The sequence below is a fragment of the Ambystoma mexicanum genome, chromosome 2p, assembly GCF_040938575.1.
Source record: "Ambystoma mexicanum isolate Mex_15411 chromosome 2p, UKY_AmexF1_1, whole genome shotgun sequence".
Classification (NCBI taxonomy): Eukaryota; Metazoa; Chordata; class Amphibia; order Caudata; family Ambystomatidae; genus Ambystoma; species Ambystoma mexicanum.
This window is the reverse complement of record NC_090923.1, coordinates 445268039-445295818: the sequence shown is the minus strand read 5'-3', so window position 1 is coordinate 445295818 and position 27780 is coordinate 445268039. Positions and strand designations below refer to the sequence as shown.

The following is a 27780-nucleotide window of genomic DNA, read 5'->3' as shown; positions in this document are numbered from 1 at the left end:
TGCAAGTGAAGAATTGTTTGTGTGATGTCGGCAATGGCCCGTAAGCATTGTCTCCAGAAGCTTTGGACTTTGGGGCAGGTCCACCACATGTGGAAGAAGGATCCGAACTGTCCGCATCGCCTCCAACAGGCTGGATCCAAAGTGTGGCTCATGTGGTGGAGACGAAGAGGGGGATAGTACCATCGCAGTAAGATCTTGTAGGCGCATTCTTGTTAGGGAGAATTCTCTGTTAGGGCTAATTTCCCAAACCTAGTGAGTCCCCCAGCAGCTTTGCTGGATTTTTGGGGTTTTATTTTTTCTCCTGCTAAGAGTGAGACTCTTTTTCTCTCACTCTTAGGCATGATTTGAGGATGTCCTTTGACTATGTAATGTTTTATGGGCTATGGGGTCTTTTACTCCATAGGGCTTCATGTGTTTTTGGTATATGTGTTACTCAGCACCCTCAGTGCAGTAACACAGGGGTGTCATAGTGACCCCCAAACATAGACTCCATACCCTGGGACTGACTACTGTCTCCCAGGGCATGTAAAGTCACCATTGACTTTACTAGTCTTAAATTGTGAACAGAACCAGTACAAACCATCATATTGTGGAAGTACTGGTAGGGGTAATTCGATTGCCCCTGGGTCTGTTTTCCAAGGGGGCACTGTCCAGTCCCCCCTTGTCGAGTTTCTGGCTGGTGGCAGTGGTTACCACGCGAAATATTCGTCCGGAATATTTCCTATGGGATTTTCCCATTCATTTTAAACGCACCACTTTTTGGGTGCAATGTTAAAGATACCGCCGGGTTATTTATTTAATATTTATTCCCCGGTTGGGTCTTTTTGCCAGGACTCGGTTTTAAAATGGCGTTTGTGATCGCCTCTGTAACTCCAACCCAAGTCGAGCCCTTTGTTCCACTTTTGGCGGGCTTCTGCACAGAAGCCTCCAAAAGTGGTGCCACTCTGTCTGGGTCTACAGGATGTGTGGGAGGGGGGGAATAGGCACCCTGGACTGAGTTGCCTTGGCAACTCAAATCGCACTCTTGTGTGATTGGTCCAGTGGTGAGCGGCCTGGCTCACCACTTAGCATGTTTGATTGACAGCTATGCTGATGAATGGGGGTTTTGATGCATGAAAGCAGGGCTTTGGGGACTGGAACTTCAGAATTCGCCACAGGACCTAAAGAATCCGAAGAGGGGAGAAGCTGAGCCATCTACAACGGCGACACCACCGGTGGAGCCCTGCTGTACGAAACTCACCACTTTCCTGACGACAGAGAAAATCTTCTTCCAGGAGAGTCTTCTCCCCTTTGAGCTGGTGGGACCAACCAGTTCGCCTTTTTTGCCTTCCTGGATCGTCTCGTGGTCGAATCGCCCGTGCCAAGCACCCCGGCGGCCGGATAGCCATGCTTCACCACTACCGCGAATAAAAGGGTAGTACCTTTTAACCGTAAAACTCTGCGGCTGGTTTATTCCCTGACAGTGCAAGGACCTCCAGCTTTCCTCCACGTCGAGATCTTCTCTTCCCCTGGAAGAAGCCCCGACTTGCACCCGCTGCCAGGAACAACTGCCCCCGCTGGAGCTTTCTCACCATTTCAGTTACTGTGTCCCGCCTGGTCTCCCTTGCAACAGACTGTCCAAGGTGTCCTGTAAATCCTTGACTCTCTATCCTGGGGTGACCTCGGACCCGTTAAAATTACCTTTCTAACTTGATCCAACCTCTTTTGGACTTTCCTGCAAAGACTTTGAGTGCATTTCCACTGTGTGATCTTGGGCACATTCCGCCTTGCTCTCTCCAAGAGTGGGCCTGGCCTATGAACTTTTTGCTCTACAGTAGAACCTGCCTTTCTTGACTTGCTGTGGTTCTTTAAAAGTGTTGGTACTGTGTGATTTTCCTATTCTGCCTTTTCTCTCCCTCTTTTTTAACAAATTATTGGAGTGCAATCTATGGTTACGCGCTCACCTCTACTGCAATGGTGGAGAAAGAATGTATGAACCTCCTGTAAAAATTAGAAAAACCAAGGAAGGATTGCAGGGATTTCCCAGAGTTGGGTGCAGGCCATTCTAAAACAGCTCTCACTTTGTAGCTACTCATTCGGATGCCAAAATTGGTGTAATCGTAACCTAAGAACTCAACTTCTGAAGCCTGAAACAGACACTTCTCCGCCTTCGCAAACAAGTGGTTCTCCCGAAGGCGTTCCAAAACAGTGCGTACATGCTGCACATGTTCTGCTTCGGACGGGTAATAGATAAGATTGTCGTCGAGGTATACCATGACGTATTGGTCCATGATGTCGTGGAAGACGTCATTCATGTACGCTTGAAACGTTGCAGGTGCATTACAGAGCCCAAATGACATCACGAGATACGCAAAGAGACCGAACCTGGTCTTAAAGGCAGTCTTCCATTCATCATTCTCCCTGATGCGTACCAGGTTCTATGCGCTTCTGAGGTCTAGTTTCCTGCAAATCCACGAAGAACCCAGCCTCTCAAGAAAGACGAATATAAGAGGGAGCGGATATTGGTTACGTACCATTACCGCGTTCAGAGCCCTGTAGTCTATGCGGGGTCAAAAATCCCCTTCTCTTTTAGGAACAAAAAAGAGGGGAGAGGCTGTGGGTGTTTTAGATGGTCTAATGAACCCCATCTTTATTGCCTTGTCAAGGTATTCTTTGAGGACTTGATCCTCTTTCAAGGTCAGGGAATACACCCAGCCGGAAGGTATCTTTGCCCTAGGTACGAAGTCAATAGGACAGTCTTAGAATCAGTGGGGTGGCAAGGTTTCTGCCCTGCCTTTGTCAAAAGCATCATGGTAAGTTTTGCAGACACAACCAAGCCAATCGATGCCGAGGCAGCCATCATCAAGTGGCAGGGGTTAGTTGTTGCGAGACCATGAACTGGCATACACTGAGTGTTACAGGTGGTAGACAGGAATTGGAAGGTACGCAACGCCCAGTCTATAGCTGGGTTGTGTTATTGCAACCAGGGAAGCCCTAGAATACTGCAGGGCCTTAATGATATCAAAGGTCAATTCCTCAATGTGACCTTCCTGTATAAACATGGAAACAACTACTGTTCGTTGGGTAAACAGACCAGAAACGAGAGCGGAACCGTCAACCGCATTAATTGCCTTTGGATGTTTCTTGCTCTTGGTTGGAATACCAACGGACAAGGCATATTGTTGATCCATGAAATTGCCCGTGGCCCCCAAATCGATAACAGAAGCGGGTGTTAGGCAGAATCCTGTGTAGTGCTCTTAGGGACCACTACACACAATTAAGACTACAAGTGGTAATACAAGTTCACCTTTGGTACAAGCCTGTACTACACTGTTAAAGTGGTAGCAGTAGCGGAACAGCTAGACTTATCTCAAGAGTAAATGAGCAGTAGTAGAGATTACACAAAGGACAACAATTACTGTGACTCAAGCAAACACTGACTCTAGGTTTCAGGTAAAAAATATAAGTACATTTATTTTAAACCATCTGTTCATAAAACACTTCACTTCTATAAATTCGAAACCACACGTAAAATACACTACACACAACCAATTCCACTTGTTCCAGTAAATTCAAGGTAAGTACATTAGGATTTGACAGACCGGTGTTGCGATACTAACGCGTACCCGCGGATAGAAATGCTCACGAAGTTAAAACACACTTTGTACTTAAGAATTTCAAACAAGGGAAAAGTGAATAAAAATCATAGGTAAAACTTTTTCAAGGCAAGGAGACTTGAGGACTTGTTCAAAGATACAGATTAAAGTCAATAGGCCTGCGCCAGTGTCAATGGAGCAGATGCTCAGTTGCCGGGGATCACATGTTGAACAGTTCGAGATACGAGATGCTAAGAGTTCGTAAAGATTGTCAAATGCAAGGAAAAGTTATAAGAGGGAGGGAAGAAAGAACAAATCTTCGTGGAGGAAAAGGGTTCACCCCGATTCCGGCTGTTCAGACGGAGAGACCGACCAAATGTGCACAGTACCTTATTCCGTTGGTGAAAAGCTGGTGCCACGGCAGTTGTTCCTGCAGACTCACGGTTCCTGCGGCTTCAGTCGTGGGGACAAGAAGGAGGACGTCTGAAGCGATCTGCACTACCCAGGGATAAGGCCAGCAGCAGTGAAAAAGACAAAGATGAATAAATGGTGTGCTCCTTTAAATCCGGAGAGGGCTCTTCTGATGGCTATCCGGACCACTACAGCACAGCAGTGATTTCGACCCAGGAGAGGATTCTCTGACTGAAGAAAGGGTGAGCTGGTTGACCCCACCAGGCTCAAGGGCTTCACCGGGACTCGAGTTGCAGCAGCCGTCTTCTTCTCTGCTTCTCTTGGGTTCCTTGCAGTTCCAGTGGCGATTCTGCCTTCTAGCCCAAGAGTCCTGCCTTTTATGCCAAAATCCCCCATTCACACAGCCTGGCTGTCAATCACTCAGCAGGGGGGTTGTCCAGCCCGGACAACCACCTCAGCCAATCAACACAAAGTGCGACTTGGGTCTCCAAGGAGACCCTGTGCAGGGGGTGACTACACCTCTCCCTCACATTCAGCCCACCTAGACACCCAGATGCCAAAGGAGGGTTTCTGGTCAGAAGCCCGCCAAAGGTCAGCGAACAAAGGAGGCAAACCATGTTTGCCGCGCAAAGAAAGACCCAAGAAGGATGTTCACAAAAGGAAATGGCGATTAAACCCAACTGGAGCCGAAATAAAAAGTATTTGGGCTAGCCGGTTTAAAGTTCGAAGCTACTAAAATAGCCTAAAACAATACCACGTTATGTAATATAATCGCAGTAGGAAAATGAGGGTGATACCACTGCCACCAGCCAAGTCTTAATGTTAAGGGAGCAAAACAATGCTCCAAGAGGCACAGATAAAAAGGGTTAAGAATTAACCCTTTCCAATACTCCATGTAAGATGGGGTGTACTGGATCTGTGGTTAAAATGACTATGTAAAGTTAATGGCAACTTTACCCTTTTCTGGGGGACAGTAGTCTGCCCCAGAAATGGAGTCGGTGGGAAGCCTAAAAGACAACCCTATGTCACTGCACGGAAGGTGCTGTGTAACACACAAAAGAGTGGGGCTACTGAAGTGTTGTACTCCAGAGTCCACAATCACAAAAATAGATGAAATACACATGGCAAAACATGGGTAAGAGTGGGGGAAAAGCTCACACTCTTAGCAAGTGGAGAAAATAAACTCCAGAAATCCAGCAAAGCTGCTGGGGGACTCACTAGGTAAGGGAAATTAGCCATAGAATGAGAATTCTCCCTAACAGCGGGAAAAGGCACACCTGAAGCAACAGTAAAGACAACGGGTTTTGAAGCATGTGAGTCCAAGCATGACTCTCCCGAAGTAGGGACTCGAGCTACTATCAGGATTTGGCATTTCCAGCCTTTTTCTTAGGTTTCTTGGGGCACTCCTGTAAGAGATGGTCCGAGGACCCATAGTACATACAAAGGTTTTGAGACCTCCGGTACTCCCTTTGAGCTGGAGTGAGAGGAGCCCGTATAGCCCCTACTTGGTTTGGGTGTGGAAACGGGAGATGCTGTCGGAGACTCTGCAGAGACGGGAAGGGCCCTCTTTTCGCCTTTGCTCTCCGCTCTTCGGGCGTCAATTTGTAACACCAAATCGAGGCGTTCCAAGAATTCCTTAGGCACCACAGGAACACTGGACAAAGGTTTCTTTGAGTTCCTCCAAAAAGCCCTTGGTAAAACACTGCGGCTAACTGATTGAACCTTCGCCAGGTAAGTCAGAAGCAAGGAATCCCTCGTCTCAGGTTTAGGAACTCCAGATCCGTGGCTTGAGTGGTATACTGAGTGTCGAAAACCCGGTTCATGGTATGGATAAGCATGTCAGAATCATACAGCATCTGGCTATTTGATTCAAGCAAAGGGTTTGCACAAGCAGCGGCGGTACACCCTAAATACGACAGAATAAATGCTGTCTTCGAGGTTGATGTAGGGAAAGAGGCCAGACGACACAGGAAGTGTAGTCTACACTGATTCATGAATGTCCTATATGTTTTTGGACCATCCATAACCCTTTCTGGGGGCGCCAATGGGAACTGGTTTGTCATTAGCACAGGGGTGACTGCTGGATTGGGTGGGGGGAAACCCTGAACCCGAAGCGGATCCCCCGGAGGCTCCGACCCCTTGAATTGGGGGTGGAGCCATAACACCCTGCAAGGAGTCGAGACGATGTTGCAAGCCTTCATGAGCTGAAGTAAAGTCTGTACGCAGATCGGCAATCATCTGCAGGATGGATGCCAAGTCTCCTCTGACTCCATCGGGATGCTTTGCTGCTTCTGTTTCTGTTACTCACCACACAGACCGGAGCGTTGGTTACGAGACCCAGGAAGATTGAAGAGGTAACCAGAAGAATACCTGTAAACTTCTTAAGCCTAAATCCGTTTGTCATGGACTAGGCCTCCTCAACTTGAGGGTACTCTTTATTATGACATGTCCCTCTGCTGGGTAGCACCAGACAGAGGGACCGATCAAACTAAAGAGCGGGGAGAACATGCACCGCCAAACCACAATGCTGCAAAGGAAAGATCAACAGGTTAGTACCAGAAAAGATGTCACATACAACCAGTACTGATTCACAGTAATTGTACCTTAAGAATAGGCTGCTGTCATCTATGGAATAATTGACCCTACAAGAAGTGGAACAAGACTGCCTTAATACGAGGTAGGGAAAACGAGAACCAGATATCAAAGGTCACATGAAGTCCGATACAACAGAAAACAAAAACAGGGCAGTTAGTAGAGGAAAAAATACCCGAGAGAGACACACACACACACACACACACACACACACACACACCCACACCCACACCCACACCCACACCCACACACACACACACACACACACACACACCACACACACCACACACACCACCCACCCCCCCCACACACACACACCCCCCCCCACACACACACACCACCCCCCACACACACACAACACCCCCCACACACACACCCCCCACACACACAAACACACCCCCCACACACACACAAACCCCCACCCCCCACACACACACAAACACACCCCCATCCCCCACACACACACACAAACACACCCCCACCCCCCACACACACACACACACCCCCCCTCCTCTCTCTCTCTACCCCTTGAATGGGTTCCAAAGATAGTTCACAAAGGTCTTAATGTAAGATGAAGTATGCTGGAAGGTGTACAGAAATGGCAGCCAATGGTTGTAAGGATGGATTGTGTCCTCCCAGGTATTACTTATCTTTGATAAATCCACTTCCAGCTTGCTGGCCTCAGAAATTATTTTCCAGTAGAGGGCGCTACACATCGACTTCCCTCGAAGGCAGCTGTGTCAGCGCAGACGCCATCATAGGTATATATAGTCTTGTGCAGCGTTCGTTGCTCAGTTCTGTTTGTCCACACTTCGTAAGCCTCAGAGACGCACCGCTCGGTTGCTCAGTGAATCTTTCCTAAACTTCGATCTACTATGGCATCTTCGCCCGCTTCATCAACGCTGCGATCCGGTTTCAAGAAATGCCGGGATTGTGAAAAAAAGATGTCGTTAACCGATCCTCACAGAATCTGCCTGTGGTGCCTGAGCTCAGAGCACCAGTGCTCAGAGTGTGAGGAATGTATGTCCATGACGGCGAAAGCCTTGAAGGAGCGTAGGGGGAAGCTGGAAAAAGGTAAGACCGTTAAATCCTCTACCCCTTTGAAAATGTCCTCGGCCGAGTCGAGACATTAGTCTCCTCGCCATCGGAGAAAACATTCCCGCTCGAGATCTCGTAGTGGTTCTCAGCACTCATCCAGATCGAGACATACTAAGAAGAGGCGTCATAGAACACCTTCCTCTTCATCTTCTAACTCACCAGAAAGGGTCACCTGCCCCATTAAACACAGGTCTCCAGCTAAGTGGGAGGAATTTCACAAGAAAATGGTAAGGGTCTTCGAGAATGCGCCTTGTCCCCCTCGGAGATGCCTGGAGGTGATACCCCGGGTGAAAGACCCAAAAAAGAGAAACGCTGTGAGTCGTCAACCTCTGCAAATAAAAACCCTTGCGAGCGTCATGAACCCTCGAGTAGAGACAAGGACCCTTAGAATAAGACTGTGTCATCGTCATCGAAGGTGCCTTCGACACATAAGACCACGTCATCGACACCGTCGTCGACCCAGATGAAGGAGAGACCATCGAAGCTTTATGACCCGACCGCACTATCGATGCTCGGGGCGTCGAAGGATCCTTCGAAGGCATTGAAAGGGGCTTCGGCCATATTGACGACATTGAGTAGAATTCCGATTCTCTCGACGACATAGAGGCCATACTCGAGTATATCGACGCTGTTTGTAAGTTTGTTGAAACCTATGATGTCCACATCGCGACAACTACAACCTTATCTCAAGCAGTGTCGACCAATTTGGCTCCCTCAGCACTTGAAATGGGTTTTACCCCTTACCCACGCTCTGACTACTTTAGAGCTTTGTCCTCTATTTATGAGGAAGGGGAAGACTCTGATAATGAAAGGCCATTCGGCTTACAAACTACAGGAGTTCCTATTCCAGAGGAGCTAATATCAGAGGAAGTCAGATTAAAAGATCTTCAGAAGTCTTTACAGGATGCCAGTGGCATAGATACCTCTCCAGAGGCAGACTTTTCAGCAGACCAGAACCTGGGGAGCATGCAGACATGTCTTATAGAGCTCTTATGGCGAGTATTATGGAATTTATGGGGTGGTCAGCACCTGCACCCTCTTTCCAGCAAGATGACTTAACAGACATCTTAGATAAAGGACCTCAAGAAGACCCTATAGTTCCTTTTCATGCAGAATTACAGAGAAAGATAACTGCAAATTGGGAAACACCGGAGATTATCCCTGCAGTAAACAAAAAGCTCTCTGCGAAGTACAGAACGTCAGCCTCAGATCCCCTGTACTTAACTAAGCATCCGACCCCAGAGAGCTTGGTTGTACAGGCTGCGACTTCGTCAAAATTGGGATACCCCACAATACCACACGATAGGGACGACAAGAAATTTGACTTCATGGCCAAAAAGGTCTTCTCGGCATGCAGCATTAAGTCGGTCAACGCCACTTGCATGCTAGCGAAATTCAGCCACACCCTTTGGGAGTGCGCTTCATCAGCGGCTGACCCTCTCCCAGAAGGGGAGGAACGAGACGCATTCTTGAATATCAAGGATGGGAAGGATGCGGTGTGAGTCCCTCCAAACAGGTCTCGACTCTGCTGACAGCATCAGCAGAGCGATGGTCGGCCAGTAACACAATCCACAGATTTGCGTGGTTGCGGAAGTCTGGTTTTGCCCCTGATGTACAAGCCAGACTTCTAAATATGCCCTTTTAAAAAAAAAAAAAAAAAGTTTTTAACATTTAGCTTGGCATCGCATCAGAGAACAATCTTAACATTTTAGATCATTGAGACCAATTATGGTACAATTACAGTATTGTGAATCAACCAAAAAGACATTGTCACATTGGAAGATATAAGGGGAGCAAGCATCTGGTTAACCCTGTATTCCTCGTGTATTTCCCGCTAAACAGCGGCGTGGAGGGGAGAAGGCGGTGTATCGGTGTCTTCCCAGGACTCGTCAGACAAAGAGGAGACATACTGTCGAAAGGGGCCCTAAATGTCACTCGGTCTGGACCTGCTCGGTTGATTCAGTATACACCACTCCTCAATATCCGAGGCCCACGTAAGGGCGCGGAGCTACTGTTCATGTGTGGGGGAGTCTGTGTTGAAGCGATACTAGGAGAAGACAACGGGTTTCCAGGAGGAGCCCCAGGCTCGCCAACTTCTTGAGGTCCCGGCTTAATGCAGGTAATTCGTAGAAAAAACAGGCTAGCGTGGATGGGGAAATGGTACATTCTAACATGTCCGATAGAGACGTGCACACCGTAGCCCAGAACGGGGCTATTTGAGGGCGCGTCGACACCATGTGCATGTAGTCAGCGTTAGCAGTATTGCATTGTGGGCACGTGTCTGGATGCTCTCGTGACATACGATTTAGCCTAGCCGGTGTGTAATGAAATCTATGTAATAGTTTACATTGAATTAATTCGAGAAATTGAATGAGATTGTCCGTGAGCCGGCGCACATGTAATCTCAGCGTTGATCGGTCAGCTCAATCTCTAAGTCCCTGGCCCAGGATTCCCTAAGTTTGGTGAACGGGGGGGATGCTTGGGTTTGGAATGTGGTGTATAATCTTGAAACCTTACCTGTCATGGACGCGGTGCCAATGATTTCTGATAGGATTGGGTCATCCTGCGGGATGGTGGGAAAGTCGGGGAGCCTAGTTTTCAACATTCGCCACAGACCGGTGTACTGCAGCCAACACGCATGTCTGCCTCGTAGTTGTCTAGGGAGCTCACTCCACTCTGTGAAGGCACCTTGTTCGAATACATCTCAGATAGTTAAGACACCTGCCGCTGCCCAGCGGTCCACAGTTCAGGAGTCCACCCGGGGAAGTTGGGGAAGAAGTTCCATAGGGGAAAATCTCCATGAAATGGATGCATATTGCCCATTTGTTTCCATAGCCTGGCTAAGGCCTGAACAGTTGCTCCCACAGGATCTGATGGTTCGAACCGAACCATACAGTTGGGCAACACCAAGGTACGGATATCACATTCATCCGCAGCTAGGCATTCTAGTTTAACATATAGGGGTGGATCTGTAGGCACAAACCAAAACGATGCATAATGGGCTTGGGCAGCTATCCAGTATCCCTCAGAATTGGGGACTCCAAGGCCTCCCCTCACCACCGGGGTCGTCAAAGTCATGAGCTTCAGGCGAACCGCGCCTGAGTGCCAGAGGAAAGAGTTAGTGGTTCGGGCGAGTGTTGTAAAGAAATTTCAAAAACAAAGAGGTGATGGCTGGAAGGTTTAGAATGAATCTTAACCACTGGCATTGCTCTGGGAAACCCTCCAGACCACAGTTCTTCGCCTGCCAAGCCATTACAGAAGGGTAAAGACCATATGCAAATCAGGCTTGGCCCCACCCCAAAAGGGGCAGTCCAGCCCGAACTGCTAGGTCACATCCCTTCTGCACGAGACCACAAGCATCCCCAAACCTGTTTCGCCCTTGTTGGGGCACATCAGTGAGGAGTAGCTTGGGTCTCTAGGCCCAGCAGGCACGGGACCCACGTCTGGGCATACCCGTCCCACTCGGGGTGACAAAGCAAAAACAAAGAGGTGATGGCTGGAAGGTTTAGAATGAATCTTAACCACTTAGAGACGCAAGCTACTCCTCACTGATGAGCCCCAACAAGGGCGAAACATGTTTGGGGATGCTTGTGGTCTCGTGCAGAAGGGATGTGACCTAGCAGTTCGGGCTGGACTGCCCCTTTTGGGGTGGGGCCAAGCCAATTCAAAGTGGGCTTGTATATTCAGGATGGTCCTAGCTGCCCTGGTTAGTTGGCGGGGCTTGGAGCCAGATCTGTCGCATTGGACATCGAGAATAGTATTAAGGTCTCCCCCCAGAGTATCGGAACAAGTGGGAATCTGGATAGGAGTGTAGATAGGTGTTCATAAAAGTCAGGATCATCCACATTCGGTCCATACACATTTAACAATACCACCTCTTTGCCCTGCAAGGTGCCAAACAATAAAACATACCGCCCTACATCGTCAATATGGATTGCCTTTTGCTTAAATTGGAGACTCTTGTGAATGATAATCATAACACCCCGATTCTGAGAAGAGTAAGCAGTATAGTACCGTTGAGGGCCCCAGGATTTAGCAAATGTCTCGCATGTGGGCACAAGGCTGTGTGTCTCCTGTAGGATGAGCACGTTAACATGATGTCTTTCAGCGTAAACCTGCAATTTCTGCATTTTGACAGGGTTACCCAGCCCCCTGATATTCCAACTCATGAAAGTTACAGTATCAGCCATCATTCCCCCATTTGTATGTTACCAGCAGAAGATGGTTGGGTCAACAGTTACCCCCTTCCCTCCCAGATCATGTTCATGTAGCAATGGGTCAATGGTCCACGTGAGCGTGGTATGTAAACTTCACTCCTCCTGTGCTCGCCAAGCAATTTTCCTAATGCAAGGCCTCGCCCTCCCTCCCCCGCCCACAGTCGGAGGAATGTTTCCCATCACAGTAGTAAACCAACACACAATCATTGGCAACATCGCCTGGGGGCCTTGGCGCCAACCGAACAATAGCACACTTGTGCCGGGATATTAACTAGGTCATTGTGGCATAGGATCAATGAACAAGACTTTCATTTCTGCAACATGGTTCGAACGTGTGGGACCTGGCCGCGGACCAGTGGGATCACCTCAGCAAGGATTTATGTCCTGAACCCCTCCGAATCCTGTCCCACGGAGGAGACCAAACAACATAATGGGCAGCCAGGGGGCCGTCCCCAAGGGTGACAGCAGCAACAAGTGAGCCTCCCCATGGGGGATGCATGAAGAGGGCAATGCGTGGCCCAGCCCATAGCGGAGAACAAGTGTCTATAACACATACGCAGGAGTGTCCCTAGGAGCATTAACAATGGGCGGGTCATCCAGGGAAGTGATCCTCTGTAAACTTGGTCGCCTCTTCAGGAATAGTAAAGAAGAAGACACAGTTTGCATGCTAGACCCTAAGCTTAGCTGGGTACAACATGTAGTACTTCACTCCTAGATCACGCAGTCTCTTCTTCACGGACAGGAAGGTTTTATGTTCCTGTTGGATGGCAGTGAAAAAATCCGGAATGAGATGGATTTTGGAGGATCCCAGGAGAAGCTCGCCCTTGAACCTTGCGGGACGCAGCAAGACGTCCCTGTCGCGGTAATTCAACACCCTCGCTATAGTTGGGCGGGGAGGGGCTCCTGGCTTAGGTTTGGCCGTGAGAGCTCGGTGGGCTCTTTCAATAGCAAATTGTGGGAACAGTTTTGGGGAGTCTAGCAGGGATAGGATGGTGTGCTCTATGTAGTCCTCCATGGGGCCTTCGATGTTGTCCTCCGGGATGCCGGTGATGCGAACATTGTTGCGTCTAGAGCGCGATTTAAGATCCTCATTTTTCCTGCTGACCTCTTGGACAAGTTTGCATAGAGTGCTCACTTCAGCTCGGAGGGAGCCAATGTCGTCTTCAGCGGCGCTCACTCTGTTTTCAACCTCTGTCACCCGGCTGAACAGTGAACAGGGTATCTTTGAGTTCCTTTGAAAGCCGTTGGTAAAACACTGCAGCTTTTTTCTCTTCAGGCCAGTCAGTTTCTGCGGCTAACTGATTGAACTTCGCCAGGTAAGTCAGAAGCGAGGAACTACCCTGTCTCAGTTTTAGGAACTCCAGATCCGGGGCTTGAGTGGTATACCGAGTGTAGAAAACCTGGTTCATGGTATGGATAAGCGTGTCACAATCATACAGCACCTGGCTATTTGATTCAAGCAAAGGGTTTGCCCAAGCAGCGGCGGTACCCCCTAAATACGACAGAATAAATGCTGCCTTCGAGGTTGATGTAGGGAAAGAGGCCGGACAACACAGGAAGTGCAGTCTACACTTATTCATGAATGTCGTATATGGTTTTGGATCACCCATAAACCTTTCCGGGGGCGCCAATGGGAACTGGTTTGTCATTAGCACAGGGGTGATGGCTGGAATGGGTGAGGGAAACCCTGAACCCAAAGCGGATCCCCCGGAGGCTCCGACCCCTTGAATTGTGGGTGGAGCCATAACACCCTGCAAGGAGTCGAGACGATGGCGCAAGGCTTCATGAGCTGAAGTAAAGTCTGCGCAGATCGGCAATCATCTGCAGGATGGATGCCAAAGTCTCCTCTTACTCCATCGGGATGCTTTGCAGCTTCTGTTTCTGTTACTCACCAGACAGGCCGGGGCATTAGTTTACGAGACCCAGGAAGGTTGGAGAGGTAACCAGAAGAATACCTGTAAACTTCTTAAGCCTAAATCCGTTCGTCCTAGACTAGGTCCTCAATTTGAGGGTACTTTTTATTATGACGTGTCCCTCTGCTGGGTAGCAACAGACAGAGGGACCAATCAAACTAAATAGCGGGGAGAAAACGCACCGCCAAACCACAATGCTGCAAAGGAAAGATCCACAACAGGTTAGTACTAAAAAAGAAGTCACATACAACCAGCACTGATTCACAGTAATTGTACTTTAAGAATAGGCTTCTGTCGTCTATGGAATTATTGGCCCTACAAGAAGTGGAACAAAACTGACTTAATACGAGGTAGGGATAACTAGAACCAGATACCAAAGAAAAGGATTCATTTCTTACCCTGACTGTACAACACCTAAGATCAAAGTGACCTATACAACGACAGGAAAAAACAAAAAACAGGGAAGTTAGTAGAGTAAAAAAATACCCGAGCGGCACGAGGGTCGCACTAGGGCCAGGTAGGTGCGCACACACAGAAAAGCGTCCAGAGTGCACTTGAATGGGTTCCAAAGATAGTTCACAAAGGTCTTGAAGTAAGATGGAGTATGTTGAAAGGTGTACAGAAATGGCAGCCAATGGTTGTAAGCAGTTGTGGCAGAATGGTACTCGAGGAGGATAGCAAAACCAGTGTTTCCCCTATGTGCGTGGAGCCAAAGAAGCAATAAATACAACGCTTACCGGAATAGTGGAGAGTCCTGTAACGGCAATGGTAGTGTCCGTAGGGGGTGCAGCTCACCGCCGAGCAATGAGAAATGAAGCGAAAGACAAGACGTGTTGAAAAGACTCAACACGGTGGTGGAGGTATCGGAATCGGGAAGCAGTCAGAGGAGGAGTTACGAGGTCGGCAATGAGCTGGCAATGGAGGATCCAAAACGAAACCAAGAGGCAGTCCAGGGGGAGGTCCGAGTTCGGCAATAGGAAATCAGCAAGACAAATTCACTTGACGGTTGGGATTCCTAGGACAAGCCAAGGTCAAGAATGAAGGTAAGGCACCAGAAAACAGTAGTGAATAACGCTGTAAACAGAAGCAGCGTTCCATGGGGAAAGGTTCGTTATAACACGCATCACCGAGGCATGTCTCTCACACTGGTCAGCTGACCGAAACGTGACCTCCTGTGACGTGAACAACGGAACATCGGAATGCGTTGCCATGGCAGCTACCAACGCTTCCAAAGTGAATAATATCCCTGAATGGGCTTTTCCATAAGCCTACCTTTGTTTAGGTGAAAGGCGCGCTGCACGCGGCTATGCCCAAATGTGACAGTGATATTGGAAACTTAAGGAAATAATGAGATTGCCTAGATTTAAGGTATATGATATGATATGATATGGTATTTGTAACGCGCCTATACACAAGTGTTTCAAGGCGCGACGAGGCAGGGAGGGAGGGAAACAAGGGGAAGACAGACAAACGATCCTACTAGGCCAGGTGTCATTCAGATCGGGCAAGTGCAGAGGTAAGGGGAAAAGGAGAAAGTGCAGGGGGAGGAGGAGGGGGGGAAAGTGCAGTACACGGTAAGTAGCATAATAAAATAATAAATAATAAATAAAAGGGCCAGCTGGTGGCAAGTGCGAGGTAAGTGCAGAGCAAGTGCTAGGAAGGGGGCTGTAGGGATACAGTGACAGTCCCACAGTGCAGGGGGAAGGAGGAATGGGGGGCAAAAGGAAGTGGGCAAAACTGAGCCTTCATAAACCATGACTAATATGGGTGTAGGGAAGGATTTGTTGGAGGCCCTGTGACAGTTTAAGAGAGAAAGGTACAGATCAGAGCATTGATCAGAGCCAATCAACTGAAGGTGCAGTCATTCAGGAAGGCAGGAAAGCTGAGGGGATTGTGATGTCAGCAGGAGATGATGTGGCGATGGGAGGGTCTTCTAAGAAAAGTCAGATCTATGCTCCAATGAGGAAAGAACAGGAAAAGAAAGGGTGCTTTTCTTGAAACAATCCTGTGGATGGATGATGTTTTGTTTTGTTTTGTTTTTGTTTTGCGGTTGGGCTCTGCAGGGGGTTGAAAGCGGTGAAGAGGAAGGAGACCGGCAGGAGGAAACGGCCGCGTATGAATGGGCCTATTAGGAAGAGACAATATAAACGTTGGAAGCTCCGGTTGAGCATGTTTTAAGGAAAAAGGGTTAAAGTTTTTAGTCTTATTAGGAAGAGAACCGTCGCCGAGAAGTCCTGGGTTTAGAGGCTGAAGAACGAAGCCGACGCTGACAGTCAGCTGTATCTCCCAGTTGCTCCGTCCAACAGCTGAGCGCTGTTCACTCCTGCACTCCGGCCTGTCGGGGACGGCGGAGTCCTACACGAAGTTGGCGGACGCGACGGCGCCCATCAGACAGGGGAGGTTCGTTACATCAAGGAGAAGCTGAAGATACAAGCAGGCCGTGGAGCGAACGAGGACCTAGAGGGATAGTCGATCTTCCCGAATCAAGGAGAGAAGGGCGAAGAGGAGGAGGCCTGGCTCCATCGACAGCGCTGCGGAGGCGGAGAACCTAAAGGAGGTGAGGACTGTGACATGTGCCCGAACTGTTATATAAAGGGTAGAGGACTATTTAGAAAAGAAACGTTAACAAGAGGAGTCTGAATTGTGAGGAGAGACCTGTTTAAACAAGAGAGGCAAGGACATTGGCAAAGAGAAAAAAATAGAAGGCGAAGAGGTCTCAAGATGTAAAGGAGGGTCGTAGACTTTTAAGGGAGCAATTGTCGTTGCTGGGGAACAACACTGACCCTAACTAGTTAAGGACATTTATACTATCTATTCTCTCTTTGTGGTACCCGGTTAGATTCAGGTCACCGAAAAGACATAACCTCCGGGGTGAAGGACCTGCCACACGTACTGGGACATTTAACATCGAGGGAAGTCCCAACTTCTCACCTCACCCCCACAAAATTGTTAAAGCCTGAAGAAAACGTTACGGACTCCAAGTTTAATAAAAGTTATTACGTTCACATCCCGTGTCAAGAGTGATCCTTCTCAATACACACTCTTACATCTTGGTGTCAGAAGTGGGATTTATCGGAACACGGAGACGATGGAAGAACTAATCAAGACCCTGACTGAGGGCCAACAGTTGTTACAGCAGGCCCTGCAAATTCAAAGCCAACAGGCCCAAGCTGATCGACAAACTTTCCAACAAGCGCTACAGGTACAGCAGGCCCAGTTGCTGGAGGCCACCAACATGAGAATTCACACACCTGTCCCTACATCAGTCCTTCAGAAATTCTCCAGTGTTGAAGACCCCGCCCATTTCTTTGTCAATTTTGAGAGAGTCGCCAGGAATGCTCAATGGCCTGCCGAGAGGTGGTGCCATTACATCGCACCACTTATGACCGGAGAGATGCAAAGCGCATACCAGGCCGCTAACCCAGCCGGGGACACAGCCTATGCCGATATGAAACGGGTGGTCCTTGAGCGGCTCGGGCATGACGACGAAGCCTACAGAATCAAGTTTCGTGAGGCTAAACTCCTGGCGGAGGAGACACCTCAACAGCTGTTTTACCGGATAAAGGAATTAGGGGAAAAATGGATGCAAATAACAACCTCGACAGCTCATGAAGTAGCCGAGAAGGTCATAATGGAGCAGTTTGTCGAGGCTTTGCCAGTCCCAATGCAGAGATGGGTGAGGCAACATCATAGGCCCACTCTGGTTGAGGCAGTCAATATCGCTTCTGCATACCAGAAGGCCGGTCAAGCGAAGCTAATGGTTTACCCTTCCACTCCTAGGGCCGGAGGAAGTCACACCGGTATGGCCATCCGACCTATGCCCACCTCTCGATGGCCAAATTCAATGCTTAAAAAAACTGACTCGGAAGGAGGACGATTTCGGCCTATTAGTGAAAACCAGTTGACCTCCCAGCTCTCCAGACCACCGAGCCTCAGCGCCAAAGGACCGCAATGCTTTGAGTGCGGCGATTGGGGTCACTTAGCCAGGCTGTGTCCGAGGAGGGTTAAAGCAGAACCGATGGAGGTAGGAGTTCCCGAGGCAACCAAGGAGGTCAACCAGTATGAAGCTACTCCAAGCCGGAAGACCACGTATCCTTATGTATGTGAAGCCGAGGTCGAGGGTCGACCTACCAGAGCCATGCTAGATTCAGGAAGTCTTCAGACAGCGGTGATCCCTGAACTGGTAGGTGGAGTCGAGGGGTTGAACAAAAGAATATCCATCAGATGTGTGCATGGGGATGTTAAAAGGTACCCAGTCAAAGAGATTCTGTGAAGGCAGCAATAATGCCCACGCTGCCGGAACCCTTGTTAGTTGGCTCTGATGTGCCTGATCTACCACGACTTATTAGAAAGATTGAGAGTCAGTGGCTAAAGGAGGCCCCTTTCTATAACCAAGAAGTGATATCCCGAGACAATAAGAGGAGAAAAAGTAAAAATCAGAGAAGGATAGAAAAACAAGCCTGGATCACGAAGAACATGTGCCCTGTCGCCATAGACTGGAAAATAGATGAAGGAGGCGATAGCTTTCGTATGGCCCAAGAACTCGACCCCCTCCTGAAACATGCGAGAGACTCAATACGACTAGGTACGAGTGGAAAGACTCCCCATTTTATTAAGGAGAATGGGTTATACTATAGAGAGACAACATGGCCGAACCAAGAATCTCTTCGACAATTGTTGATACCCAACAAATATTACCGGACTGTTCTGGAGGTCGCCCATCTACAGATAGGGGAAGGTCATCTAGGAGTAGAAAAGACCACACAAAAGATTTTAGCGAGATTTTTTTGGCCGGGGGTTTATGGTCAAGTAGCCCGGTTCTGCCAACAGTGTTCGGAATGCCAAAAAAAGAATCGAGCAAATGTAAGCAAGGCGCCTATACAGTCAATGCCACTAATTTTAGAACCCTTTCAACGAATAGGAATGGACATCGTCGGTCCCTTGGATCCCACCAGTAGAGGTCACAAATATCTGCTAGTCGTCGTTGACTATGCGACCAGGTACCCCGAAGCTTTTCCATTGCGTTCCACCTCTGCGCAACAGATATGTGATGTCCTCGTTCCATTTATAGCAAGAGTGGGTATTCCTAAGGAGATAGTTACCGACAGAGGCAGCAACTTCATGTCGGCTGTGTTAAGGCAAGTATGCGAAACTTTACACATACAACAACTTAGAACAGCCCACCTGAGATACAACCAGACCATAAAGCAGATGTTGAGGAAGACTGTACAACCTGAAGAGCGAAATTGGGATAGGCTGTTACCATGGGTTTTAATGACATTGAGGAATACGCCTCAGTCCTCAACGGGTTATGCCCCGTTCGAACTCTTGTTCGGAAGACCAGTGAGGACTCTCTTAGATATTCTAAAAGAAGGATGGGAGGAGCAAGCTCACCCAGAGGTTACCCTAACGGAATACGCCTCAGAGTTAAAGTCAAGAGTGGAGAAGCTCCAAGCTGTGGCCCGGGAGAATCTGCAGCAAGCTGTGCGGAAGCAAGAACAGTATTATAATCAGAAGTCAAGGTTGCGTACCTTCCAAGTTGGGGAACAGGTCCTTGTGCTTCTTCCTACCTCTGAAAACAAAATGTTAGCGTCGTGGAGGGGCCCGTACACGGTGGAGAAGGTACTAGGACCAGTGACTTATAAGGTACGCCAAACTGATAATAAAATCCCTCTTCAGACCTACCACGTCAACTTGTTAAAGAAGTGGGTAGAACCAGATGGGATGATTGCCATGATAAATGTGGAAGAAGGGACAACAGAATATCTACCGACTTCAGAGAAAACAGTCGGTAGGGAGGCTTTAAACATAAACTCACAGCTAGACCCTTATCAAAAAAAGGAACTGGCCGAGTTGCTGGATCTACATGCCGATTTGTTTTCCTCAGTGCCCGGGAGAACGACATTAACTTGCCATCGCATTCAGACTGATCCGGGTGTCAGAGTACGAATAAGACCGTATAGATTACCAGAGGCCAGATTACAAGCTGTGGAGAAAGAAGTTCAAGAGATGCTTCGGCTAGGGGTTGTGGAGCCTTCCCATAGTGACTGGTTGTTAGGATGTGCAGTGTTTCCAATGTTTACCTGTTAAACCATGAGTGTATAATATTTCCTTCACTATGTCTATTGTCACTTAGATACTATAGAACATAGAACTGCATCTTATGTAGCAGGGTTCCAAGGAGAGCCAGTGAAGAAGCAGGGCCTTAGTGGGAAGATTGTACTCCTCCTGCTGGGGGTCGTTTTATGTCATCAACTTACAAATAAAAGGTTCTTTACCTTTAAACTACTGGTTATGTGAAAGCCTCCCTTTGTACATAACATTTGGCGACGAGGATTTTGACTGGGACCCCGAGGACGACCCCCAGCGCCTTTTCTACAGATCTAGTGTGCTGGCTGTGGAGCGGAGCCAGCCTGACTTGCCTGAGGGAGGGCCTTTTTCAGTGGATTATTGACGGCCTGACATCCAGTGTGTGGCATCCACCGGAGGGACATTGCTAGCGCCAGAGGAAAACCCCTGGAGTCTCCGTGGTCCGTGGGAGCTGGAATTGGACCCCTGCAATTTTGTTGAACTTGTGGAGACTGGGCTGGCAAAGACACGGCTTTGGCACTTTTATAATTGGATTTTGGGTTGTGTGTTTTCCGAGCGGCCATTGGACACCCTGGCCCCACGCTGAGCAAGGTTGAGAAAGGAGTCGCCGCCGATGACCCTGGTGAGGCGCTCCAGGGTGAGTAGATAACCAAGCAGCTATCTTTTAATTAGTGTCACCTACCTGTGTGGGTGGGAGCTCTTTTGGTTAAACCAGAATTGCAAGCTTGTTATTCTATTCTGCAACTTTGAGACATGGCAAATGTGCCTGCTCCTGTGTTTTTTCTGGCAGTGCCAGGTGAACCCAGGGTTAGATGGGAAGACTGGAAGGAAGGATTCAGCAAATATGCCTTAGCAGTGTTTGGTGCCAACTACTCCAATGAGCGCAAGGAGGCATTGCTATTTCACTGTTTGGGAACTGCAGGCCAAGAGGTCTTAAAGAGATTGCCGGAGCCTTCTGACATTTTGGATGCTGGTCCATATGAAAGGACATTAGCCAAACTGGACAGGCATTTTAGAGTGGAGGAGAACATTATATTGGAAAGATATAAATTTGCCACGAGAGAGCAGAAGAATGGGGAAAGTATCGAGGATTTTGTCACGGCTTTAAGGGGCTTAGCAGTGAAATGCAAATTCACTCACTGCCAGGATGAGCACTTGAGAGACCAGCTAATGATTAAATGTTCCAATGACAGTATTAGGAAAGAACTATGGAAAGAGAGGAACCCCACTTTGGATCGAGCAATTGAGATAGCGAAAATGGTGGAACACACAGATAAGTGCATTGAAGTTCTTCAATCGGATACTGTGAACAATGGTAAACCCAAGTTGGATGAGAGTCAGGGTTCAGTGCTGAAGGTGTCAAAGGTTGTTCAGAGGCAGAGTACGTGGAATCCAAGACGCGCCTCGCAGAATGCTAAAAGGAGCGAAGAGAACAGACCGGCAACTGGCAGAGGATGGCGTCAATGGGTTCCTGCAAAAGATAGCAGAGGGATTCCCAAAGACATGAATTCTTTCAAGATGGTTAGGGATTCAGGACAATCCAGAGGTTTTCCAGGGAGACGATGCTTTAGATGTGGAAGCTTGTCGCATATAGCCTCGGATAAGGATTGCTTTGCTATTCATATCATATGCAATGAGTGTGGTGTGAGAGGGCACATTGCCCGATGTTGTAGAAATTTTAATGCTGGGTCAAATCAAGTGCATGAAATAAGTGCAAGTTATGAAGATGAGTCATATTGTGAGGATGGCAGAGAAGTGGTATTTACAGTGAATGCTGTCAATGGCAGAGTGAAAACGCAGAAACCTTATGCTGAGGTTGTAATTCGAGGTGTACCAGTACGCATGCTAATGGATAGTGGTGCTGACTACACCTTGATAAGTGTGGAAGTGTGGAGGAACAAATTCGATAGTTGTACTCTGTGGGAAAATACTGTTAAAGCAAATGCTTATGGAGATGTTCCCATAGATATTATAGGTTGCTTTGATGCTGAATTACAGTTTAAGGACAGGAAGGCCAAAGGTTATGTGTATGTTACCAACAGAGGGGGTGAATTGTTGTCATGGAGTGATCAAGCTGAATTGAAGATAAGGCTTGAGGCAAGTCATCCCGAGCAGGTAATGTCTGTTGCGGGAGGAGAGCCCACAGAGATGCAAACCACGTTATCTGGGAAATTGGGGTGTCTTAAGGGCTTTGTACATGTAATTCGCCTAAAGAAAGGAGCTGTACCTAAGATTGCAAAACTGCAAACTATTCCTCTTGCTCTTAGAGGAGATGTAGAGGAAGAACTCAAGAGAATGGAAAGAGATGGTGTCATTGAAAAGATAGAAGCATCTGAATGGGTCAGTCCTATAGTTGTAGTCAGAAAAGGCAACGGGTCTTTGAGGCTCTGTATAGATCTTAGACATCTAAACAGCATGGTTGTGGCAGACAGGTTTCCTCTTCCCCGAATAGATGATTTGATGGTGGGAGTAGCTGGGTCAAAAGTGTTCTCCATACTAGATCTTAAATCGGCCTACCATCAGGTTGAATTGCACCCTAATTCCAGGGATCTCACCGCCTTCATCACCCCGATTGGATTGTTCAGGTGTGTTCGCATGCCATTTGGTTTGGTCTCAGCCGCAAGTGTGTTTCAGAGTATTATGCATAAATTACTTGGGGGTGAAAAAGGGGTGATGTGTTATCAGGATGATGTTCTTGTATGTGGGAGCGATGAGAAGGAGCATGATGTTCGTTTGAAAAGAGTTTTGGATATTTTGAAGGAGGCAGGCCTCACCGTTGCCTTGGAAAAATGTACTTTTAAAGCCAACAAAGTGGTGTACCTGGGTCATGAGATCACTGGGGAAGGGGTTAGACCCAAGGAGGAGGCTATTGAGGCCATAAAAAGAATGGAGGAGCCTAAGTCTAAAGGGGACATACTATCATTTTTGGGACTGGTGGAGTTTTACGGCAAATTTGTCAAGGGGTTAGCAGAAATGTCGAGGAATATGAGATTTCTCACTCGCAAGGGAGTCGTTTTTAAATGGTGTGACCGGTGCAAGAAAGAATTTTTGATGATAAAAGAGGCTATTGTCAATGCTCCCATTTTGAAAATATTTGAGGAAAGTAAACCCACATTGCTTTTTGTTGATGCCAGTGATTATGGTGTTGGGGCTGTTCTGATGCAGGAGGATCAGACAGGTTTACAGACTGTGGCTTTTGCGTCCAGGTCTTTGAAGGGCCCAGAATCTAGATATTCAGTTATTGAGAAGGAGGCTCTAGCATGCGTTTGGGGTGTCGAGAAATTTAAAAGATTCTTGTGGGGGAGGAGTTTCACCATTTGCACTGACCATAAACCCTTGGTTGGAATTTTTACGAAAGGTGGTTTGGAGGGAGTGTCAAGACGCATTATGAAATGGGTCACGGCATTGCAAGGGTTACAGTATACCATGCTCCACGTAAAGGGGGAGGTTAATGTGGTTGCAGACGCCTTGTCTAGATCTGTCCAGAGGGAAATTTCTGACGATAGTGACTTTACAAGTTCAGAGGAGAGTGCAGAAATATTCCAGGTGCATGAAACATTAAAGAAAAGTGAGTGGGATGTGTCTTGCACGGAGGATGTTGTATATCAAGGAGTATTTACTCTGGTTGCAGAAGGTAAAATTAAGAGCCACAGGGGCGAGATGAATGGTTTTGCCAAAGTGAGGGAGGAGCTATGGATTCAGGATGGTTATTTATACAAGGGTCACCAGATGGTTGTGCCAGTCGGTATGAGGAAGTCTGTTTTGGAGTTGGCCCATGTTGGGCATTTAGGTCTGGCCAGGACGAAGGGACTTGTGAGGTCTGAATTTTGGTGGCCTGGTATCGACAAGGACATAGAGGAACAAGTCAAAGACTGTGTGGAATGTATTGAGGGAAACAAAGGCTTGAAAGTGCAAAAAGTTCCCATGGTAGTGAGGGAGTCCCCGCGTGTCCCTTGGGACGAAATTGCGTTGGATCTCCTCGGTCCATTTAATATTGGTGGTGGCAGAGATAGCTACCTATTAGTAGTCATGGATTTATTATCAAAATGGCCGGAGGTATGTGTACTCAAGGACATATCCAGTAGTAGTATAATCAGATTTTTGGAACAACTGTTTTGGAGAGAAGGGTTTCCAAGAAAGTGTTTGTCTGACAATGGGACCCAACTTGTTTCCAGAGAGTTTAAATAATTCTTAGAGAATCATGGGATTGAGCAGGTGAATACTTCTTTATATCATCCCCAGAGTAATGGGTGTGTGGAACGATTTAATAGGACTCTGATGGAGGCTATTAGGATAGCGGTGGCTACTGGAGGAGATAGGGTGAGAACAGTGATGGAACGCACGTTCCAGTATAGGCTAACTACCCATAGTGTCACAGGCGTGAGTCCATTTGAGATCTTGAGAGGAAGAAAACCAAATACTCATTTATGTCCAGGTTGGATGGGCAAATCAAAAATGGTGGATGTGGATCTAGAGAGTGTAAAAAGGAGAATTTTTGAAGCTGGAGTTAGATCCAAGGAGAGGTATGATCAGAAGAATTGTTGTAGGGAACTCAAGGTCAAAGAGGGTGATTGGATTAAAGTCAAGCTCCCCACCAAAGTTCGTAAAGGAGCCTCGTTGTTTTCTGAACCCAAGCAAGTTGTGAAAGACTTGGGTTCATCAGTGTTGGTCAAAGGAGGAGCTATTTGGAATAAGGAAAGGGTGGCTTTTCCGTTTCAATGTTAATTTGTCTTCAGTTAGTTGGAGACAGGGACTTTCTTGTGACTCTACCTAATCAACCACTAGATGTCCTATATCTATGCTCTTGATTTGTGCCAGGACTTGCAGCGCATCCAATGTATTACCTGTTAAACCACGAGTGTATAATATTTGTTTTACAGGTTTCAATTTTAGTGGGTCCTAACCCACACAGTTACTTGTTATGTTTAAGGAGGAGAGGTGTTAGGATGTGCAGTGTTTCCAATGTTTACCTGTTAAACCATGAGTGTATAATATTTCCTTCACTATGTCTATTGTCACTTAGATACTATAGAACATAGAACTGCATCTTATGTAGCAGGGTTCCAAGGAGAGCCAGTGAAGAAGCAGGGCCTTAGTGGGAAGATTGTACTCCTCCTGCTGGGGGTCGTTTTATGTCATCAACTTACAAATAAAAGGTTCTTTACCTTTAAACTACTGGTTATGTGAAAGCCTCCCTTTGTACATAACACTGGTGTTCTCCTCTGGTGATGGTTCCGAAGTCAGACGGGAGCATTCGGTTTTGCATGGATTTTCGGAGGTTGAACGAGGTGTCCAAATTTGATGCATATCCAATGCCAAGGATCGATGACCTCCTAGAGAAATTGGGTGAAGCAAAGTTCCTGACAACAATCGATCTAACCAAAGGTTACTGGCAGATTCCTTTGCATCCCGAAGACAAGGAAAAGACTGCTTTCGCTACACCCAGCGGCTTGTTTCAATTTACCGTTCTCCCTTTTGGTTTACACGGGGCCCCTGCCACTTTCCAAAGGTTAATGAATCACCTAATTAAGGGCCATGAAGGTTATGTGGGAGCCTATTTGGACGATATTGTGGTTTATAGCCAAACCTGGGCCGATCACCTAAAACATTTGGGGGCAGTCTTTCGGAGCCTGAAGGGAGCGGGCTTACACATAAATCCAAAGAAGACAAATATGGCAAACTCACATACCAAATATCTGGGTTATTATGTGGGACAAGGAACCATCAGTCCGCAACAAGAGAAAGTAGAAGCCATCCAGCAAGTACAGTTCCCAGCAAACACAAGACAGATTAGAGCATTTCTAGGATTTGTGGGTTACTACCGTAGGTTCATACCCCACTTCTCAACGCTTGCAACACCCTTAACAAATTTATTAAAATCTGATGCACCACCAAAAAGAGAGTGGAGGAATCCTGAAACTGAAGGAGCATTTATGGCCCTCAAGAACGCTCTATCGAACAAAGCTATTCTTCACTGCCCCGATTTTAAGATGCCTTTTTATCTGCATACAGACGCATCGGGAACAGGCATAGGAGCCGTTCTCTTTCAGAACAGAGGGCTAGACGAGCGACCCATTCTGTTTATTAGCAGGAAATTGATGCCACATGAAATGAAATATGCAACGATAGAAAAAGAATGCCTTGCAGTAAAATGGGCAATAGACTCTTTGAGATATTATTTACTGGGCCGGAAGTTCACACTAGTTACAGATCATGCGCCGCTAGTCTGGTTGTCTCGAAACAAAGAAACCAACCCACGGGTGCTGAGGTGGTTCCTGTCGTTGCAGCCTTATTCGTTCCAGACTGTTCACCAATCTGGGAGCAAGATGTCTCAAGCAGACTTCCTGTCTAGATTACATGCCCTTCCCGAGCGTAAGGGCTTAAGGGAGGGGAAATGTGACAGTTTAAGAGAGAAAGGTACAGATCAGAGCATTGATCAGAGCCAATCAACTGAAGGTGCAGTCATTCAGGAAGGCAGGAAAGCTGAGGGGATTGTGATGTCAGCAGGAGATGATGTGGCGATGGGAGGCTCTTCCAGGCAGGAAAGCTGAGGGGATTGTGATGTCAGCAGGAGATGATGTGGCGATGGGAGGGTCTTCTAAGAAAAGTCAGATCTATGCTCCAATGAGGAAAGAACAGGAAAAGAAAGGGTGCTTTTCTTGAAACAATCCTGTGGATGGATGATGTTTTGTTTTGTTTTTGTTTTGCGGTTGGGCTCTGCAGGGGGTTGAAAGCGGTGAAGAGGAAGGAGACCGGCAGGAGGAAACGGCCGCGTATGAATGGGCCTATTAGGAAGAGACAATATAAAAGTTGGAAGCTCCGGTTGAGCATGTTTTAAGGAAAAAGGGTTAAAGTTTTTAGTCTTATTAGGAAGAGAACCGTCGCCGAGAAGTCCTGGGTTTAGAGGCTGAAGAACGAAGCCGACGCTGACAGTCAGCTGTATCTCCCAGTTGCTCCGTCCAACAGCTGAGCGCTGTTCACTCCTGCACTCCGGCCTGTCGGGGACGGCGGAGTCCTACACGAAGTTGGCGGACGCGACGGCGCCCATCAGACAGGGGAGGTTCGTTACATCAAGGAGAAGCTGAAGATACAAGCAGGCCGTGGAGCGAACGAGGACCTAGAGGGATAGTCGATCTTCCCGAATCAAGGAGAGAAGGGCGAAGAGGAGGAGGCCTGGCTCCATCGACAGCGCTGCGGAGGCGGAGAACCTAAAGGAGGTGAGGACTGTGACATGTGCCCGAACTGTTATATAAAGGGTAGAGGACTATTTAGAAAAGAAACGTTAACAAGAGGAGTCTGAATTGTGAGGAGAGACCTGTTTAAACAAGAGAGGCAAGGACATTGGCAAAGAGAAAAAAATAGAAGGCGAAGAGGTCTCAAGATGTAAAGGAGGGTCGTAGACTTTTAAGGGAGCAATTGTCGTTGCTGGGGAACAACACTGACCCTAACTAGTTAAGGACATTTATACTATCTATTCTCTCTTTGTGGTACCCGGTGAGATTCAGGTCACCGAAAAGACATAACCTCCGGGGTGAAGGACCTGCCACACGTACTGGGACATTTAACATCGAGGGAAGTCCCAACTTCTCACCTCACCCCCACAAAATTGTTAAAGCCTGAAGAAAACGTTACGGACTCCAAGTTTAATAAAAGTTATTACGTTCACATCCCGTGTCAAGAGTGATCCTTCTCAATACACACTCTTACAGGCCCATGAGATGGATAAAGGGTGGTCAGAGAAGTAGACAGCTGCCTAGTCAAGCATGATGTCCATTGGGTGAAACTTTCTTGAGCACATTGTTTCACACCTGTTGTAACTGTTATTTGAGCCTCATTTGAGCGTATTGTCAGTGCACTGACCGCAACAACTAGTAATACATTATG

General features: G+C 47.7%; 1 protein-coding gene across 3 annotated transcripts in view; it reads left to right on the top strand.

Annotated features, from left to right (window-relative positions):
• Positions 1-27780, top strand: part of EOGT (EGF domain specific O-linked N-acetylglucosamine transferase) — a 728283-nt gene that overhangs the window by 337618 nt on the left and 362885 nt on the right. The gene's annotated exons all lie outside the window — the stretch shown is intronic.